Raw genomic sequence first — 9,422 nt, forward strand, 5'->3', positions numbered from 1 at the left:
TTCCAATACAGGAACAGGGGCAGGGGTTTTACTCCAATCTCTTTGTAGTTCCCAAAAAAGAGGGAACGTTCCGACCTATTTTAGACCTCAAAAGTCTGAACAAGTTTCTCAGGGTTCCATCCTTCAAGATGGAAACTATTCGTACCATCCTTCCATTGATCCAGGAGGGTCAATTTATGACTACCATGGATCTAAAGGATGCATATCTACATGTTCCTATCCACAAAGATCATCACAAGTTCCTCCGATTTGCCTTTCTGGACAATCATTTTCAGTTTGTGACTCTTCCTTTTGGGCTGGCCACAGCACCCAGAATTTTCTCAAAGGTTCTGGGGGGTCTACTGGCGGTTCTCAGGCCACGGGGCATTGCAGTGGCACCTTATCTGGTCGATATTCTGATCCAGGTGTCGTCTTACCAGCTAACAAAGTCTCATACCGACATTGTTCTGTCCTTTCTAAGGACTCACGGGTGGAAAGTGAATCTAGAGAAGAGTTCGCTAGTCCCGCAGACAAGGGTTCCTTTCTTGGGAACTCTAATCGACTCACTATACATGAAGATCTTTTTGACAGAGGTCAGAAAGTAAAAAATTCGGACTACATGCCGAACCCTTCAGTCCACTTCTTGGCCGTCAGTGGCTCAGTGTATGGAGGCAATTGGATTGATGGTAGCGACAATGGGACATCATTCCATTTGCTAGTTTTCATCTCAGACCTCTGCAACTGAGCATGCTCAGACAGTGGAATGGAGATTAAGCAAATTTGTCTCCTCAAATAGATCTAGATCAGGAGACAAGGGACTCTCTTCTATGGTGGTTGTCACCGGATCATCTGTCACAAGGGACATGCTTCCGCAGACCCTCATGGGTGATAGTGACAACGGACGCCAGCCTGATAGGATGGGGAGTAGTCTGGAACTCTCTGAGGGCTCAGGGTGTGTGGACTCGATCGGAGTCTCAACTTCCCATCAATATTCTGGAGTTGAGAGCAATATTCAATGCGCTTCAGGCTTGGCCTCAGTTGACCGGCCAAATTCATCAGATTCCAGTCAGACAACATCACGACTGTAGATTACATCAATCATCAGGGAGAAACAAGGAGTTCCTTAGCGATGACAGAAGTAACCAAGATAATTCAGTGGGCAGAGGCTCACTCTTGTTATCTGTCGGCAATGTACATCCCAGGAGTGGAAAACTGGGAAGCGGATTTTATGAGCAGACAGACTTTTCATCTGGGGGAATGGGAACTCCATCCAGAGGTATTTGCCGACCTGGTTCTCAGATGGGGCAGGCCAGAGCTGGATCTTATGGCATCTCGTCAGAATGCCATGCTCCCGAGGTATGTATCCAGGTCCAGGGATCCTCAGGCCGAACTGATAGATGCCTTGGCAGTGCCTTGGTCGTTCAACCTAGCTTATGTGTTCCCTCCATTTGCTCTCCTTCCCCGGGTGATTGCTCGAGTCAAACAGGAGAGGGCATCGTTGATTCTCATCGCTCCTGCGTGGCCTCGCAGGACGTGGTATGCCGATCTGGTGGACATGTCATCTCAACCACTGTGGAAGCTTCCATTGAGGAAAGACCTTCTCATTCAGGCACCCTTCCATCATCCAAATCTAATTTCTCTGCAGCTAACTGCTTGGAGATTGAACGCTTGATTTTAGCTAAACGAGGTTTCTCTGATTCGGTCATTGATACTTTGATTCAGGCACGCAAGCCTCTTACTAGAAAGATTTACCATAAGATCTGGCATAAATATCTTTATTGGTGCAAATCCAAGGGCTACTCATGGAGTAGGGTTAGGATTCCCAGGATTTTGTATTTTCTCCAAGAAGGATTGGAGAAAGGATTGTCAGCAAGTTCCTTAAAGGGACAGATTTCTGCTTTGTCTATTTTGTTGCACAAGCTTCTGGCAAATGTTCCAGATATTCAATCTTTTTGTCAGGCCCTGACTAGAATCAGGCCTGTGTTTCGACCAATTGCTCCTCCATGGAGTTTGAATTTAGTTCTTAAAGTTCTTCAAGGGGTTCCGTTTGAACCTATGCATTCCATAGATATTAAGTAGTTATTTTGGAAAGTTTTGTTTTTGGTTGCTATTTCTTCTGCTTGCAGAGTTTCTGAGCTTTCGGCATTGCAATGTGATTCTCCTTATCTTAGTTTCCATGCAGATAAGGTAGTGTTACGTACCAAACCTGGTTTTCTTCCTAAGGTGGTTTCAAATAAAAATATTAATCATGAAATTGTTGTTCCTTCCTTGTGTCCTAATCCTTCTTCTAAGAAGGAGCGAGTGTTACATAATTTGGACGTGGTCCATGCCTTGAAGTTTTACTTACAGGCAACTAAGGAGTTTCGTCAATCTTCTTCCCTGTTTGTCATTTTTTCTGGGAAGCGTAGGGGTCAGAAAGCTACTGCTACCTCTGTCTTATTGGCTGAAGAGTATCATCCGTTTTGCATATGAGACTGCTGGACAGCAGCCTCCTGAACAAATTACGGCTCATTCCACTAGGGCGGTGGCTTCCTCATGGGCATTTAAAAATGATACTTCTGTGGAACAGATTTGCAAAGCTGCGACTTGGTCTTCTCATCACACTTTTTCAAAATTTTACAAATTTGATACTTTTGCCTCGTCTGAGGCTGTTTTTGGGAGGAAAGTTCTTCAAGCAGTGGTGCCTTCTGTTTAGGTTCCCTGTCTTGTCCCTCCCGTTTCATCCGTATCCTATAGCTTTGGTATTGTATCTCACAAGTAAGGATGAAATCCGTGGACTCATCTTATCTTGTAAAATAAAAGGGAAATTTATTCTTACCTGATAAATTTGTTTCTTTTATGATACGATGAGTCCATGGCCCTCCCTGTTTTTATGAGACAGGTCTTTATTTTTTGTTAAACTTCAGTCACCTCTGCTGCTCCTTGGCTTTTCCTTTCTCTTCCTAACTTCAGTCGAATGACTGGTTTGGGAGGGAAGGGAGGAGCTATTTATGCAGCTCTGCTGTGGAGCTCTTTGCCTCATCCTGCTGACCAGGAGGCGATATCCCACAAGTAAGGATGAAATCCGTGGACTCATCGTATCATAAAAGAAACAAATTTATCAGGTAAGAATAAATTTCCCTTTTTTCTCCCGCAGGACAAGAAATATAAGTCTAAGGGACGTTCTGGGAGGAATTTTCACTCATTTCAGCAGAATAGAAATCAGAGCAATGCGGACTCCTCAAAGCCAGACCAGCCCGGGAGTACCTGGAAGCCTTCTCAGTCATGGGCGAAAAACAAGCAGCCCAAGAAGACTAATCCTGTCAACAAATCTGCATGAAGGTCTGGCCTCCAATCTGAGCTCACGTCTCGTAGGGAGCTTTTTCAGGAAGTTTGGGCAAAAGATGTTCAGGACTTCAGGGTTCTGCACATTATCTCAGGGATACAGAATAGGTTTCCGATCTTTACCGATTTTCCTTCTTGGAAAATCACTATCTGTTCATAAACCTTACCTTTGGATTAGCTACTGCTCCAAGAATGTTTGCAAAGGTCCTAGGAGCTCTTCTTGCCGTAGTCAGATTACAGGGGATCGCTGCAGCTCCCTATTTGGACGACATATTGGTTCAAGCTCCATCTTTACCTTTGGAAAGATCTCACACAGAGAAACTTCTTTTGTTCCTTTGTACACATGGCTGCAAGGTAAACCTAGAAAAGAGTTCCCTCATTCCAAATACAAAGGTGAATTTTTTAGGTGCCATCATTGATTCTGTCAGTATGATGATTTTTCTTACAGAACCGCAAAGGGAGAAGCTTCAGGCTGTCTTCAGTCTACTCCTCACCCCTTGGTGGCTCAGTGGATGGAGGTTGTGGTTCTTATGGGAGACCTCTTCAGTTGGGTATGTTAGGTCAGTGGAACAGAGACCACTCGAACATGTCCCATGTGAATATATTTGTATCCTGCAACAAGCCAGTCTCTCTCTTAGTGGCTGTCTCAATAGCCTGTTCTTTAGGGAATGTCCTTCCTACGTCCATCCTGGGAGATTGTTACAACAGATGCAAGTCTGACAGGCTGGGATGCTGTCTAGGGTTCGCTCAGAACTCAGGGGATCTGGTGTTCATAGGAGGTGAACCTTCCATTCAACATTCTGGAGCTTAGGGCCATTTTAAACTTTCTGCAGTCGTGTCCCCAGTTGTGTTCTGTCCATTTTATTTTATTCCAATCGGACATCACCATGGTGGCTTACATAAACTATCATGGAGGAACGTGCAGTTCTCTGGCGATTAGGGGGGCCTTTCATATTCTTCAGTGGGCAGTTTTGCATAACCAACACAGTTATAATAATACACTTTTTACCTCTGTAATTACCTTGTATCTAAACTTCTGCTGACTGCCCCCTTATTTCAGTTCTTTTGACAGACTTGAATTTTAGCCAATCAGTGCTCACTCCTAGGTCACTTCACGTGCATGTGCTCAATGTTATTTATACAAAACTCATGAACTAATGCCCTCTAGTGGTCAAAATGCATTCAGATTAGAGGCAGTCTTCATGGTCTAAGAAATTAGCATATGAACCTCCTAGGTTTAGCTTTCAACTAAGAATACCAAGAGAACAAAGCAAAATTGGTGATAAAAGTAAATTTGGAAGTTGTTTAAAATGACATGCCCTATTTAAATCATGGAAGTTTTTTGGACTTGACTGTCCCTTTAACAGAAGTGGCCAAGGTTGGCAACTGGACAACTGAACAAGATCCGCATACCAAAACCTGTGTGGCCATGCTGGAGCCACCAGCAACACAAACGATTGTTCCATGATGATTTTGGCTATCACTCTTGGAAGAAGAACTAGAGGCGGGAAAATGTAAGCAGGATGATAACACCAAGGAAGTGTCAGCGCATCCACTGCTTCCGCCTGAACATCCCTGGAACTGGACAGGTATCTGGGAAGTTTCTTGTTTAGATGAGAGGCCATGAGATCTATCTCTGGAAGACCCCACATCTGAACAATCTGAGAAAACACATCTGGATGGAGAGACCACTCCCCTGGATGTAAAGTCTGATGGCTGAGATAATCCGCCTCCCAATTGTCTACAAAAGGGATATGCACCACAGAGATTAGACAGGAGCTGGATTCCGCCCAAGCAAGTATCCAATATACTTCTTTCATAGCTTGGGGACTGTGAGTCCGACCCTGATGATTGACATATGCCACAGTTGTGATATTGTCTGTCTGAAAGCAAATGAATGGTTCTCTCTTCAACAGAGGCCAAAACTGAAGAGTTAAAGCCAGATGTGAAAGTGGTAAGGCCAGTTTCACGAAAGAATGCGGAATCGGCACTCACTATTTAGCAAGAGTAGAAACAGCCCCATCAACTTTGGAGATCTTTTCCCAAAGCTCTATAGAAATTGCTGGTAAAGGGTACAATTTTTTAAACCTTGAAGAAGAAATAAAAGGAGTACCTGGCTTATTCCATTCTTTAGAAATCATATCAGAAATAGCATCAGGAATAGGAAAAACCTCTGGAGTAACCACAGGAGGTTTAAAAACAGCATTTAAACTTTTACTAGTCTTAATGTCAAGAGGACTAGCTTCCTCAATATCCAAAGTAATTAACACTTCTTTCAACAAAGAACGAATATACTCTATTTTAAACAAATAAGTAGATTTGTCAGTGTCAATATCTGAGGAGGGAACTTCTGAATCACATAGATCCTCATCAGAGGAGGATAAATCATTATGTTGTCGGTTATTTGAAATTTCATCAACTTTATAAGAAGTTTTAAAAGACCTTCTACGTTTATTAGAAGGCGGAAATGCAGACAACGGAACTGCAACTGGCAATGTACTATTACTGATGGATACATTCTCTGCATGTAAAATTTTATCATGACAACTATTACAAATGACATTCGGAGATATAATTTCCACAATCTTACAACAAATGCTCTTAGCTTTGGTAGAACCGATGTCAGGCAGCAAAGTTCCAACAGATACTTCTGAGGCAGGATCAGATTGAGACATCTTGCAAAATGTAAAAGAAAAAACAACATATAAAGCAAAATTATCAATTTCCTTATATGACAGTTTCAGGAATGGGAAAAAATGCAAACAGCATAGCCCTCTGACATAGAAAAAGGCAAGAGGCAAACAGCAACAATATCTGGAAATGACACACTTGCATCACTAACGACGCAACCGTGTGTAAGGCTTCCGCGTCAACTACGACGCCGGAAATGACAAACTTGCATCAACGGACATACTTTTCACGCCAAAAAAATTCTCGCACCAAGAATGACGCAATAAAGTCTAGCATTTGGCGCACCCGCGGGCCTAATGCTGCTCGCAATTTGTAAGTAAAAGTAGTCAATTTGAAAAAAAGACTAAACCCCAGGTAAGAAAAAAATATTTCTTAATATGTTTATTTCCCAAATATGAAACTGACAGTCTGCACAATGAAATACATGAACCTGACTCATGGCAAATATAAGTACAATACATATATTTAGAACTTTATATAAATGCACAAAGTGCCAAACCATAGCTGAGGTGTCTTAAGTAATAAAAAACATACTTACCAAAAGACACCCATCCACATATAGCAGATAACCAAACCAGTACTGAAACAGTTATCAGTAGAGGTAATAGTAAATTGAGAGTATATCGTCGATCTGAAAAGGGAGGTAGGAGATGAATCTCTACAACCGATAACAGAGAACCTATGAAATAGACCCCCCATTAGGAAAATCATTGCATTCAATAAGTGATACTCTCTTCACGTCCCTCTGACATTCGCTGTACTCTGAGAGGAATCGGGCTTCAAAAAAGCTGAGAAGCGCATGTCAACGTAGAAATCTTAGCACAAACTTACTTCAACACCTCCATAGAAGGCAAAGTTTGTAAAACTGAATTGTGGGTGTGGTGAGGGGTGTATTTATAGGCATTTTGAGGTTTGGGAAACTTTGCCCCTCCTGGTAGAATTTTATATCCCATACGTCACTAGTTCATGGACTCTTGCCAATATGAAAGAAATTAATTTATCAGGTAAATTCTTACATAAATTATGTTTTTAAACAACTTTCCTATTTACATGAAAGAAATTGCATGCCCTATCTTAATCATGAACAGGGCCGTCTTTAATGCGGGGAAAAAGGGACAGCTACCCGCAAATAGTTCTCCCGGCTTTTGCTTATGTATTTTTACTGTGCGATGCCGTGCGATCGGCATTGCATAGTACTTTGCTCCTTCCCTGCACCGCGTAGCATGACCTTGCATGAACAAACCTCTCCCCTTGGGTCTGTGTATTAGCTCAGCCCTGCTAACTAATTCTTTAAAAATACCATGCTTGCACAGGCCTATGGTATGTACTATGTAGTAGCCATCAGGTTAAGAAAACATTGACTTTTGCCACATTTTTTCAGAAGACAAAAAGTATTTTATTCTCTCTTTTTTGTCAATCCTACTACTGCACGCTTGAAAATCTAAATAGGAAAGATCCAGAAAACATGTATGTAACGTTCTTTGTTTTCATTATTATATATTTATAATTGCTAATGATTGTGGATTGCATATTAAACAGAATTCACATCACTTGTTTATATTCAACTCTCTACTGATTGCAGATTTCCTCTTATGCTGCAATTCCCAGAGTGCATTTCTGTTTCTGCAACACAGCCTTACAAATACAGTGATTTACAGTAACAGTGCAGATGAAGGTGTGTATGTGACTTGCATTGCATTTGATGCCACAGCAAATTATTTCACATTAACTTACGAAACCTCAGGAGTTTCTTCATGAATTTATATCACAAATATTGTGCCAGTCTAACAAATATAAAGCAGAAGGTAGGTGTTTGTCAGCTGCTATAATACATTTTTTGTTTGCCCAGGGTACAATCAATATTAAAGACGGCCCTTATCATGAAAGTTTAATTTTGACTATACTGTCCCTTTAAGCCTGTGATCAAGCCTACTTATCCTCCCTGGAGTCTTAAAGGGACAGTTTACTCAAAAATTTCTCCACTTTAATTTGTTTCCAATGATCCACTTTACCTGCTGGAGTGTATTAAATTGTTTACAAGTAGCTCCTTTACCCTTATATTGGAATTTGAAATGGTTGATTTAGCATGTGGTATCCCCACCTATTCTGAAAGTTTGTGGCCGAGCGTACCAGCTATAGATAAGCTTTGTAAACACAGCCAGCAGAAGAAATTTCACTCCCAGTCGGATATAGCAGAGATAAGGTAATACAATGTTGATTTTCCATTGTTCTGTCAAAGTACTGGTGATTGTTTTAAGGACAGATATAAGATAAAGAAGCAGGTATATGTGCACAATGTGATACAGTAATGAGATCTGATTATACCTACAAGCTCAACCCATGTTATTAGGTTGTGGCTTCAAAACACAAAATCAGAGCTTTAATATACAGAAATAAACCTTAAAAAGCTAATTTTCATACATTTTTTACTCTGCAGTTGGTAAAAAAAGCAATTGTAAACACATTAAGGGAAAAACTATTTTACAGTATACTGTCCCTTTAACTTGGTGTTAAATGTTTTGCAGGCACCTCCTTTTGAGCCTATGCATAAAGTGAATATTAAGCTTCTTTCTTGGAAGGTTTTGTTCTATTTGGCTATCTCTTCTACTAGAAGATTTTCCAATTGTCTGCTCTTTCTTGTGGCTTTCTTTATCTTATCTTTCATCAGGATTAGGTAGGCAGTCTTAAGGTGCAAGTTTGATTTCTTGCCTAAAGTTGTGTCTTCAGACAATGGGCTAGATTACAAATGGAGTGCTAATTTATCTCGCACTCGCAAACGCCCGATAAATAACCAGCCATTACAATTAGCGCTCAAAAAATTAACCAGAGGTAAATGTGCCCCAATTGTCCCCAAAATACTGTGTGTAGTTAGTTTTTTAAAATAAAAATAATAGCATCTTTATTTATTTTTTAAAAAAATTACTGCACTAGGCAGTTTTTGGGGGCTAAATTTGGTGAGTGTGAAAAAAACATCACTAAAAAGTGCTTTTAAATTGCATTCTATGGGAACTGTGTGTTTCCTGTAAATAATGTAATAATGTATATGAATATACTATAACCGCGTTTGTAACATGTCCGTCAGTGTCGCCAGTTGCCCGCGCATCCTGAAAGGAATGTTAGCTGTGTGAGGCAGCCAAAAGAATGTTGGCTGTATGCGCAGCCAAAATAATCCATCTGGATGCAGCGAATCGATTCTTTCACCACTCTGCCATTTTCAGAATCCACTTGGATGCAACTTAGTCAAACCTGAAGCCTTAAAAAAATAAACATGCAACTGCCTGCACGAAATAACGAAAAAACACGTAACCGCCCGCAACAAATAAATAAAAAAAACCGAACCTCCCGCACGAAGTATTAACAAACACCTAAACCACAAACCCCCACATCGCAAAATAATAAAATAATTAACCCCTAATCCACATATTACA

This window comes from Bombina bombina, chromosome 3 (assembly GCF_027579735.1).
Source record: "Bombina bombina isolate aBomBom1 chromosome 3, aBomBom1.pri, whole genome shotgun sequence".
Lineage (NCBI taxonomy): Eukaryota > Metazoa > Chordata > Amphibia > Anura > Bombinatoridae > Bombina > Bombina bombina.